Source organism: Caloenas nicobarica, chromosome 1 (genome assembly GCF_036013445.1).
Source record: "Caloenas nicobarica isolate bCalNic1 chromosome 1, bCalNic1.hap1, whole genome shotgun sequence".
Classification (NCBI taxonomy): Eukaryota; Metazoa; Chordata; class Aves; order Columbiformes; family Columbidae; genus Caloenas; species Caloenas nicobarica.
This window is the reverse complement of record NC_088245.1, coordinates 202,995,357-203,008,149: the sequence shown is the minus strand read 5'-3', so window position 1 is coordinate 203,008,149 and position 12,793 is coordinate 202,995,357.

The window sequence follows — 12,793 nt, the reverse complement described above, 5'->3', positions numbered from 1 at the left end:
TTAGCTATTTTTTTCTGCAGTTCTTTTCACATGGTTGATTTTACAGTTCCCTGAAACGAGTATATTTCAATGCAATGTTTTGTCCTTTACCATTTAAAATATAAACAATTTGTTTTTTCTGAAGTTATTTGATTATATTTTGTGCCATCTGTTTTAGTTATACTGATGTCTGTGAAGCATCTAGGCAGAAACATTAGATAAAATTTAAATCCCAATTAAAAACTCTGTCTTGTTTTTTCTAGAAGCCGTGGGTTCAATTCCTCCTTCCACTACTGATTTGTCTTAATTTTGGTGGGATTGTGCAAATGCTTGGTACATTACTGAAATGTACTGGGAAACAAGGATTGAAGTTTACTGCAATTCGATTTGATACTATACTCTGATTCTTTAGTCAAAACCAGATCTACTTGCAGCTAAAAGGCTGTAAACTCCTTCTCCTACTTAGCTGGAAGAGAGTGCTTAGTAGCAACTGAGCTTATCTTTTTGCTGTAGGCTGCAACTTCACACTAATAAGTCATACACAGAGGAAATGTCATATTAAATGAAAGCGGAGTATTCCTCTGGTGAGGTCAGCTGGATGAGACACTTGTCTCAAGAAAAGGGGTCCAATTGCAAAAATTGTGTTTACCTTCTGAACACTAACCTGGGTACCTGCTCGTTCTGATTTATCCCACTATAAAGAAAGAAGCTTCTTGGATTTATTTTTTTTCCCCTGTTCACTAGAATAGGATTTATTACATCTTCTCATGTTAAAAATGGTGACTGTGCAAGGAATCTGGGAGGACTTTGTTCCCCAGTGACAGGAAAGATGTTGTTTTCATTCTGTCACTGCCACTGACTTCCTGCAAGACCTTACGTGATCTAAAATAACAGAAATCCTTTGTGTCTTGGCTTTGAAATGGTTCTTATTTGATTCTCATTTGATATTGATTCATATTCATTCTTTCAATAGTTCTTGGGTTATACTGATGGATTATTGTTCTATCTTTATAACTGCTGTGTTAATTGCGTGAGCAGTTTTAGATCAAAGGTTTTGATCAAACGTAACTTTGTAAAAATCTCTTAAGGTTAGATACAGCAAAGGGAATATCGGCGACCTGCTGAGGGAAAACAGAAATAAATAAACAGTGCTTAACACCTGATCCAGAAAAAATGGCATGACTCTGCTAACTTAATGTTTGCAGACATTTCTGGAGCCAACTGGATTCTCAACATTTCAGAAATCACATTTTTTCATACCTTCTCTAACTGTAAATTTAGAAATCTAACTTCGCGATTCTATTTGTGAAAACCTTTGGTGAGGCTTTGGTACGAAGCATGGAGCCTGAACACTAGCATTTACAAGACCCATCAGCCCTGGATTACAATATCTGTTGCTCGAAATGCAGTGTGCAAACAACAGCATAAACATCTCCCTCTTGTCAACAGACCAGCACTGACGTGCAAAGCAACTGTTGTGTTCATTGTGCCCCTCATAATTTGCATCCACTGCAGAGTGGATGTTTTTGTTTAAAGCATCCTAAACATGTGGTAAATTGCTACATTCTTTGTCCTGTCCCTGCTCAGCTGATGGCCTAAGGAACTCTAGACCTGTCTGAATATCACAAATTTTCAAAGTCATCAAGTTCACTGCTGCCTTGCAAAGGAAAGGAAGGGGAAAGCACTTCTGTCTCTGCTGTTTCTGTTTCAAAGAGCCTCTGGAGATAGATTTAAGCTGGTACCTGTAAACTACCTTTGCTTTCATCCATCTACTGCTCACTATTAATTTTTATCTATTTGTCATTGACTCTCACAGTTGGTATCTGGTTTTTAAGTTTAGACTTTTGGTTCTTTTCTCTGTTCTTTTCCTTGCAAATGATTCACTATTAATAAATTCCTAGATAATGTGACTTCACAAAGATGCATTTACTATTAAAATTTACAATATCACAATGAAAAGACATTTCTGTACGTTTTTGTAGCTCCTTCAAGTCTCCTGTGCCAGTTTGCTGGAGAATTCTGTGTGTTGGAAAGGATCAGCGTTCAGCAAAAAAAATGTCTCTCTAGCCCTATTTTAAACCTGAAGCATTATCCCAATTGAATTAACAGTATGCAGGAAAGCTTAAGGAGCCCGGGAAGGAATACATGCATCAAAATAATATACTCTAGCCTGAAAATACATGAATACAATTTAGAATCATGGATTTTTCTTTCTCTGTACTGAGGACTAGGAGTCCCAGGAGATGCCACATGGACTTGAGAAAAATGTTACAGACAGACTACATATGTTACTGACTGGAACTTTTGATCAGCTATTTATCATGACAGATGGGTGACCTTAGTTGGTCTGCCCAGTGAGAATGAAATACTGTGTTCTGGTGGGATTTGAAAGCTTTACAAAATGTTCAGAGTCCAGCATTTTGATTTTTCTGGGCATTTCTTGAAAACTTTCTTGTTTAAAGTGGAAACTCCCATCAGGTCCATTCTCACATCCAACATGTGTTGTTGGTCAGCTTTGTTTCCAATGTGTGCTCCATTTTGCCCATCTCTGTCCATGCTGTTCACATGTATTTTTTGTTTGCAGAAAATGATTGCGTTCAGAAACAGGCAAAGATGAGGATTTCGAATCCTTTCCAGGAAAACAGCTCTTCACAAAGGCGATCCTACTTTCTACTACTCAGTTCCTTCCCTGTTTCACTGGTAAATTAACCAGGTTATCTTAGAGTAATTTGGCTGTCTTAGTAACAAATGGTTTCAGAAATGATCTATTTAAAAATTCATAAAGACACTTGAAAAACGTCAATGTTTAAGTTCTCTTGTATTTAATTTTTATTATTTTGCATGTACTCAGAAGTTGCTCTTCTGTTTCTAAAGCTGAGGCACATCACAAGTGTGAAGGAGGAGCCTTGCCTTTCTTGTGCCTTGCATTGCTCTTGCCTTCGGAAAAATATTTGCCTTTTTTTTTGGATAAATTAGAGGCCTTCAATTTCCAGTGCTGTCAGTCTTGCACCTTTTATGGTCTTATATGTGAATTAAAAATTAAAACAATCTTTATGTAGATGAAATAATTGCACATCTAGTAGCCTGGTAAATAAGGCAACTGATTGGAGCAGTGATTGCCTTTGACTGTCAGATTCTTTCCCTGTTGCTGAAATTACAGACTTCTGAAAATTTCTGAAAGAATTAAAATCTAAATATGGCTTTTCACATTAGTTTTCTTTTCCTCAGTGTATTATTGTCACACATGTATATGAAATCTCACAGCAGCTATAAAAGAGATTAGGAGAGAGACATTGCATTATGAAAAAGAATTACATAATCTTAATCCTGATGTACTGGAAATGGCACCAGTACTGCTGAATAGTGGTTGATTGCTCCTATGGATTATTGCTATTTGTAGTCTTATTTGAGAGGATGACAGGACAACCATTCCTGGCATAATGGGATCCACTGTACTGTGGATAACTCAACGTCACCTGGCTGTGGAGCAAAGCGTGGCTGCTTGTTTCCAGAGGATTGGGTGCTCTCAAAAGCTTCATCTGAGGTGCAATCTTACAGGAAACTAAAGGGAGAGTATTTTTTTTTCTTTTTGGGAACTGTCTGGCTTGAACCAAGTGACTTGTTGTGACATGTTTCTGCCCTGGTGTTTAATCCACGTGCTTTTCCTGGAGCGTGGCCAGACCAGGGATGCTGCTCTGGCCCTGGGTGTGTGAGCTGTCTGTCTGCATGTTCAAACTGGAGAACTGCACCTTGGAAAATGTCGCAACTCACTGCATTCAGGTTGTGGAGAAAGGGAGAAATGAGGCAATTTGCTTTGAATCCATTTAAGCAGAGCTTCGGCTTCAGGGTCATGGTCTCACCTTTTGCTTTTGGCTCCCTGGAATCTCAGACTTGCCTGTTTACAGCTAATGTATTACTTTGTTCAGTGTTTGCTTTTCTTCAGTGATGTCTGCTTTTCAGTGACACATGAAATGATTCTGACAATATGGGTCTAATATATACAGACACTTGTAATCAGAGCTAGAGTGGTGAGCTTGTTTAAAGTCATACTATGGTGAATACAGAGGAAATGATTTCCACTAACATGTTCCAGAAGGATATATTTTCCTATCTTTTGCTCTTTTAGGTTCTTGATTTGAATATTCAGAGTTATAGTTCATAATATTAGCTAATACAGTAATATAGCTGTTTGTATAAAATAATTGTCAACCTTGGATCCACGTGGAAAATTATTTTCTTTCAGGATTACCACTTCTCATTGCTGCAGCTGAAGGACAAACAAGAAGTTTACATCCTTTGAACCAGCATTATGAGTTTTCTCACTCCTTTACTTATCACTGAACCTTTTGCCACTTTTGCTTAATGAACTGCTCAAAAATTGTTTTCAAGATGAATGAGTGATCCTTGCATAGCAACTGTGGTAGCCTCCAGTTTCACTGTAAAAGGCCATCCACATTGTCTACGTTATGTTGTCTGTATTATGCAATACAATGTATTTGCAGATGGAATAATTGTAATGTAATTGTCTCTATTACGCAATTGTGTTGTTTGTAGTACGCAATATGCAAGAGATCCAAGAACATCATTTTTGTAAGCATACTATACTAATGATTCAGTCCAAACAAACAAACAAACAAACAAAAAATTCCTTTGGGTATGTTTGGCATCTTTCAACTTGATCTGTATATTCACCACTCAGGCCTAGATTTAAGGATTGACATGCATCTTCTGACTGCTATGAGGATAAAATATGGCAGATGAAAGCACAACACAGGTGGTACAAGGAATGAGAGAATCAAGATCTACCAGGATAAAATAAATACATGATGGGCTAGAAATATGTAGAAAAAGTCCCATAAACAATGACACACCTTTTTGTAAGCTCTCATTCAACAAATCTGAGATGATCAACAGAGAGAAAAATGTGATACAAATCTTGATCAACAGCGATAACCTTTGGTGCAAAATGACAAGCACCGTATCTTACAGAGTCCAATTTTTGAAGAGTAGCAGGCCAAATTTTTGTTGAATCAATAGAATCAAAATTAGGCTTATCATCAGTAAGGCAGCACAGAATGGTAGGTGCAGTCATTGGCCAGATGAAAGGATTTTCTTTCTCCCTGGCTTCTTACGACAACATTGAGGTTGCTCTGCTCTGCCATGGCTGCAGAGGAAGACCATCACTTCCAGTCATGGTGTCTCACTGTCTTGGAACATCTGGGAGCAGAGACTGTGCTGTGGCTATGCTCCAGTCCACACAGCACTTTTTGGGATAAATAATGAGGCTGCTGCATACACTTGTAACCACTGTGTTGTCTCTTTCTTTTGCAGACGTTTCCGTAAGTGACAAAACAGGTTTGAGAAGATCTCAGGTCTGCCAGTAGACTGGGCCTGTTTTCCCAGCTATTCGCAACTTTGACAATACAGACGGACCTCTTCTTTCACACTGTCTCTCCCAATCTGTTTGTCCTTCAGCTAGCTGTTGTCTCTTACAGAGGGTGACCCGAGTGTGTTGTAAGGACCTTCCATTCATATCCCAGGGGCACAGTAGGTTTATACACATTAGAGAAAGGGAAAGCCACAGAGAGCTCAGATCCATTTAGAGCCTGTGGAGCAAAGTGACCACCACCAAGCTGTTTGTCACCCACTGGCAGTCCATGTAGCCAAGAATTAACATTAGAAGGTAGGACTTGACTCTTTGCAGATATTGTGGTCGCGCTGATGACCAGTTGCAACAAAGCCATGTTCTTCCAGAGACAAAGCAACACACACTTGCTCATGGTAGGAGCTAGGATGCAAAATGGTATTGCTGTCCTCCTGGCAGTCAATATAGGGGTATCAGCAGACTTCCCTTCTGCAAGGGGTTTCTCTTTATGTATTTAGAAACAACTCAATTATAACTCTTCCTGAGCCTGGCATGAGGTAATTTTTCCTTCCGTCACGTTAATGTCTGTCATCTGCCCTTTTGTCTTGCTAATGGTTCTCAATCAGTCTGCTGTAGCGGATCTGGATACGCTACCTGCTCATGTCCGGGTAGGCAGTGCTAGAAGGTAACAGACCAATAATACAATTCATTAGGAAAACTTCATGTGGAAATAGCTTAAATATGAGATTTAAAAGCTAGACACGTTAGCCAGCCTTGTCACAAATAAAATACTGTTCTAATTTCTTTAGGGCTAGACTGCAGCTCAGATTAAGCACCTCTGCAATAGTGTAAGTGGGAATAAAATTTGATTTGACTTTCAGAATTTTATATATGGACATGAACAGACGAAAAGGGCAAGGGAGAGAAGTTGCAGTTTTTTTCCTCCCCAGAAGAAACTCTGTTTTACAAATGACCAACATATGTGATTGTTTTGGCATAATGGTTTATGCCCAAAACCAAACCACTTGTTCAGAGAGCAGCACCTTTTTTTAGAAATATATATCTATACTTCAAAAGTGGCAGCCATAGGGGAGACTCAGCAGTAAGGGGGAATCACAGCTAAAGGAGCATGGATGCCTCAGCCTTCTTGCCAGGCTGGGAAGCAAAGGGACATGGAGGGAGAGGTTGGTTTTTTGCTGCTGAACTGAGTGAGAAGAAAATTATTATCCTAAAAAGCAGGAGGACCTGCAGTTTAATGCACCACAGCTCCTTCCATGGATTGGTCTGGGACTAGTGTGATTCTGAGTAGGTTTGTGCTTTTGAGACATAATCTGATCTTTACTATCTAGCAAATCACAAATGATGATAAGTAAGACTTCTTACTGCTCTCTATTTAAAACTAATCCTTTCTTGCTTTTAAATATTGAAAAATCATACTCACCAACAGCTTAATTTCCTTAATTTTAAAACTAATTTGCATATGATACATTATGAAAAAATAAGTTTAGTCACCTTCTGATTTTCAGCCTGCTTTTACATAAACACTTTTTTTTGGTGTGGTCTGCTTGGCTTATTTGAATTAACTTGGATATCCATGCAGTGTTTCAGCCTCTAAATGATACATTATCTCTCTTTCTCATCCCTGTCAAACTCTGCAGGCAAGGACTGGTTGCCACAGCAGTCTATATTAAACCCATGGTTCTGGATGATGAACACTCTAAAATGCAGGCTTTATTTATTTATTTATTTATTTATTTATTTTAATGCCACAGTAGATTCTCAAATTGTATTCTGCCTGTGACTCAGGTTCCAAATGCATCTTTTTGAATAATATCTTCAGGGTATACAGCTGTTAAAACTTCAAGAAGTGCGACAGTGCATTCAGCTTCTATCAATCACCAATGGATCTGACCTTTTTTCGGTTGACTGAAATAAGAATCCTTTGTAAGCACTTTTCCATGTCTCAGGGGGATAAAGCTTCTTCCCCTAGCAAGGCTCTTTGGCTTTTGGTGGGATCCAGAGACCCTTCAATCACAAACACCTCAGAAGGCAAAGGTGTGCTTTTTTTTTTTTTTTTTGAAAAGTAGGTCTTTCATTGTTATGGGGTTTGTGCTTTTCCTTCCACTTTGCTTTTCTCTTTGCCATGCCAAATACCAGCCAGTGAAGATATTTACTTTTTGTTTTCTGTCTTCTTCTGAAAGCGATCCACCTTTTTTGTAGAACTGGGTAACATCTACTGATTTTATTCTTATTTAATTTATTAAAAACTCATTTGTTGATGTAGAAGAAGAAATATGGAAAATATTTTATATATTTTTCCCTAGTGAAAAGATGAGTTGGGGAACAAAATAAAGGTCAGAGTTTAGATGGCAAGATGAACATGTAAGAAGTCTTTTTAAGAGAACATTATCTGAAAATCATATTGTTGACATAGCTAGTACAAGTATATCAATACCCATACTCCCGGGAAATCCACACCCACAGTACTTCCAAAGCAGTTTGCAGGAGGCATCTTCCATGGTGCTGTAGGCTGGTATTTAAATCCCTCACGATCTTTCAAAAACCTAGGGGGCTGTAATGTTACAAATGAAACCTTTATGCATGATGTGAGAAATAATAATCTAATTTGAAGGTTTTTTGCCAATCTGAAAATCTTATGTCCGTATAAATAGCCTCACAAATTCTGTTGTCAATGTCCATTACATCCTGATGTGAGGTAGGTGGAAATGCAATGAGTGTAAGCCCTTTAGTTCTGTGCTGCCTCATTTTTTCTCTGGAACTTGCAAGTATGAAGGGCCTATTACATAAACATAAAAGAGAAGGAATCTGTCATGCTTCCTCCATTCAAAGGGGTCTGTATTGAATGTTATACCATCTGATTTACGTCAGTCTTCCTCTAAACTTAGACTTATCCAAAGTGATTTCTGAACTTATACTGGAAAGCCCAAATCTCAGCGGGACAGAAGAAACTCTCTTAGCCCAAGATTTCTTGAGTAAACAAATGTATAAAATGTAGATCTGGCTAGACTGTGACATTTTGCAAATTTATGTCAGGTTTTGTCAAACAGTTATTCTCAATCAGCTCCTTTCCAAAAGAGATATTGTGAAATCAGAAATCACTGAAATATTTTAAACACGATAACCATACTATTAAAAATATACCTTTTTTTTTTTAAGGATCCCTCTAATTTTCTTCTTAAAAAAAAAAAAAAAACAAAACTGAAATGCAAACCAAAACATTTCCTCTTAAACAGGACAAAATGCTTGATCTGACCCAAAGCAATGTATTTTAATATTTTTCTAGGGATGCCAGTGAACTGACATGTCAGTTATTCATGCAACTTTCCTCTGTGATCTTCCTCAATGTCTTATACTGTATTGCCATAATTAGTTTTACTTTTTTTTCTTTTTTTTTTTTCCCGAGAGGAATTATGAGGATGGGAGTGGAGCTGGGAAGCTCAGAGTGTTAGTTTCTCATTTCTTTTCCTGTTATCGCTTTCTGTTCTGTAAGTCATTTGCAAATAATGAAAAGGGTTTCCCCCAGTTCCAGCAAAGGTGTTTTATCTAATTGAAAGCAACCAGGAGGTGGTTCATGTAAAATCTCATTAGCCCATGATTGTTTTTGACACCTCTTTGAAGGATTGTTGAATTACCTTACAATTCAAGATACACCCCGTATCTAGGCTAATTGTCATGGATTATACTATAGGAAAAAACTGACTTTTTCAAGATTTATTTTTAAAAGAGAGGATAGATTCACTAGCAAAATGCACACCAGGGGTACACGGCACTGCATCTATGTTGCTCCTTCCAGACCTTTCTAGTCTGGGTCGGCCATGCTGCTGACGACCTCAGTTCAAGGACCAAGCTGCCATTAGAGTTATGGTTAGGGTTAGAGTTCCGAGAGCCACAAAGCCTACAGCTCCAGGGACATTGGAGCTGCAAAACGCATGCCAAGTAGAGCATGGCACTACATCTACATTGCTCATCTGAGCCCTCCCTGGTGCTGGGGGCATAAGCCCAAGTCCCTGGCTGCCATTGGGGTGATGGTTAAGGTTGGGTTCTGAGAGCCACAAAGCCTACAGCTCCAGGGACACTGGGACTGGTTAAGTCATGTCAAGGGGACCGTGGCACTTCACGTACATTGTTACTTCCACACCTTTTTACTCTGTGCCACCTATGCTGCTGGAGACCTCTGTTCAAGGACCAAGGTGCCACTATGGTTATGGTTAGGGTTAGGGTTCTGAAAGCCACTGAACCCTACAGTTCCAGAGACAAAGGGGCTGCAAAAGGCATGCCAAGGGGACCACGGCTCTGCACCTACATTACTCCCCTTACACCTTTCTCATCTGAACATCCGTGGTGCTGGAGACATGAGTCCAAGTCCCTGGCTGTCACTGGGGTTAGGGTTCTGAGAACCACAAAGCCTACACCTCCAGGGACACTGCAAACAGAATGTCAGAGGGTACATGGCAGAGCACCTATATTGCTCTTTCCTCACCTTCCTAGTCTGGGCCACCCATGCTGCTGGGGACCTCAGTTCAAGGACCAAGCTGCCATTAGGGTTAGGGTTAGGGCTAGTGTTCTGAGAGCCATAAAGTCAAAAGCTCCAGGGACACCGGGGCTGCAACAGTCATGCCAAGGGGAGCACGGCACTGCACCTACATTGCTTCTTCTACAACTGTCTTAACTGAGCCATCCATGATACTGGGGACCTGAGCCCAAGTCCCTGGCTGCAGTTAAGATTAGGGTAGGGCAGGGTTAGTGTTAGGTTTAGTGTTAGGGTTCAGAGACCCACAAAGCCTAAAGCTCCAGGGACATTGGAGCTGGAAAATAGATGCCAAGGTTAGGTCGTCACTACACCTACATTGTTCCTTCCACACCTTTCTTTGGGCGACCCATGCTGTGCGGGACCTCGGTTCAAGCACCAAGCTGCCACCAGGGTTAGGGCTAGGGTAAGGCTTCTGAGCGCTGTAAAGCCTATAGCTCTGTGGACACTGGGGCTGCAAAATCATGCCAAGAGGACCACAGCACTGTACCTACATTGCTCCTTCCAGACCTTTCTACTTTGAACATTTGTGGTGCTGGAGACCAGAGCCCATTTCCCGTGCTGCTGTTGGGGTTACGGTCAAAGTCAGGGTTCTGAGAGCCAAAAAGTCTGCAGGCTTCAGGGACAGTGAGGCTGCAAAACACACACCAAGGGGAGGACGGCACTGCACCTTCATTGCTCCCTCTACACCTTTCTACTGTGTGCCACACATGCTGCTGGGGACCTCAGGTCAAGGAAATGTTCAGCATCTGTTGTTTCAATGTAAATGTTGGGGGCTGCCTTTAGTCTGAATGTACTGAGAGGAATTTTTTTTGTGATTCTCGGAGTGATTACTGTGGATGTATGGTCCAGAAGAGTAGTTATTATTATTTTTTTTTTTAATGTGTATTTATATTCTGACTTGTAATTGTTGTATATCTGCTAACATTTTGGGGAGATACTGTATATAATTACAGAAACAAATGCATATTCATGCTATAATAGAAAAATAAATAAAAATGTTGACATAACTTACAACTACCAGTGTAGTGTTTATGTTCTCGCTTTTGCTCATGCATACAAAATGAAATGTGTGCAAGTAAGCAAGGGAAGACTTCACATAGAACAGAGAGCTGGAATGAGCATGGCAGTACTTCTCAGTTCATGCCCAAAATGGCAGCAAAAAGAAAATTCAAATAGTCAGGTCATCCTGCTCATCAGGAAAATCTTGATTGCAGACTAAGTCATACAAACAGCATACAAAACAAATGATTCCTTGATGTCAATAAGTTTCCTATTTCCTCATGGTATTTTTGTTTTCCAGAAGCTTTAACTGTATCACCTGAGGAATTAGCACAGCTTTGTACTGTGGAGTTATGCTGCTGCTCTTCACAAACTCCAGTAAAACAGATTCTCAGTTAAAGATAACCAGTGGATGTATAATGTGATTTTTGTAGTCTGTTATCTTTTAAGAGTGACAAGGATTTCTCTTCTTAGCATTCCCTCTAGGTCCACAAAATACTATTTGACCCTGAAATAATTTCCACAAGGTTTCCCTTCTGAAAAATAACCACACTCCATTATGCTGTCTTCTATTGTTAAAAAAATACTGAATCTACTCTAGTTTCTCCTTCCTTTTTAGACAAAGGTGAAAGATATCTCAGAAAAATCACCCTAGTTCTGTCTCCTGGGTTTTGAAATCTGCTTCACAAGATGGGGAAAACGAGAAGAAATTTTTGGACAATGAGGACAGCCGCTTATTTAACCTGATCTAGTTGCAAAGTATATGTCTTTACAGCTGCATCACCAGATTTTCTAAGTTATTTGTGAAATAATCATATACAGGGTAATTTCAAGGAGTGAGGTTTTATCACCAGTGTCTTATTTATTATTTCAAGTGATCTGGCAAAATGCAGTTCTTTTGTTTACCACATGAGAATGATAGCCATTTCAAAAAAAAAAAAAAGTAAATATATACCTAAAAATTAATGGGATACACATTTAGCGGTTTTGTCTGTATTGCTACACCTATGAAAAGATGCATGGCACATCCCCATCAATCTCTGAGGCAACTGGAGTGAAGGAGTCCAAGAACTGATGAAATGGAAGTATAAAAGACGCTATGGGTGCTGAGCTGAGCCAGGGAGAAAATAAGAGATATTTTAAATGAGTTACATCACTTATGAAAAAGAAATCTTATGTCAGGAGCCCAGATGTTGCCTAGGTGAAGGTGTCATATGATATGCAATGAGATATAGACAAATGGAGATAAGGGTTTTAAGGTGATAATGGGATTCTGAGACTCAGAGTTTGTCTAGTCATTTTTTTTTTCTTTGATTTGTTTTGCTTTTTTGGCTGTGTCAAGTATCTCTGCAATTCTAGCTTTCTTATATCCTGACTATTATAACTCTTCTGCACCAAAGCTATAGACTCGGCAAGAGAAAAGTAAGTGGAAGCATTACGTCAAATGAGAGACAACTCCAGAAGGGTTCAAACCAGTGAAGATAGAGGCCACAGACAGATGCAAGTGAAATCCCAAGAGATAAAAGATCTCTTGAAGCTCAGTTTTGCTGTGGTACATATTCAGCACATGAACAGGGTCCCAAAACATCTTGGGTTGACCCTTTTTTTCAGTAGCAAATCACTTAAAATTATGTTACACCTCTGATGTGTCTGCCTAATTGTGCCTGCAGCAACAGCAGGTATACTGTAGCATTTAGCCTCAGGTTTTATTTAAGGAAGGTTTAAATGATTCACTCAGATGGTCTAGTCACAGATCTTGTTGCCATCTAAAGAGGCAGTAAAAGACTAAGTCTACTAAAACTACTACTTGAACATCTTCACTATGGTCCAGAGCAGAATCTGTGGATACTGTGCCTGTATGTGTACTCTCTGACTACAGAACCTTTGGCATCTGGACA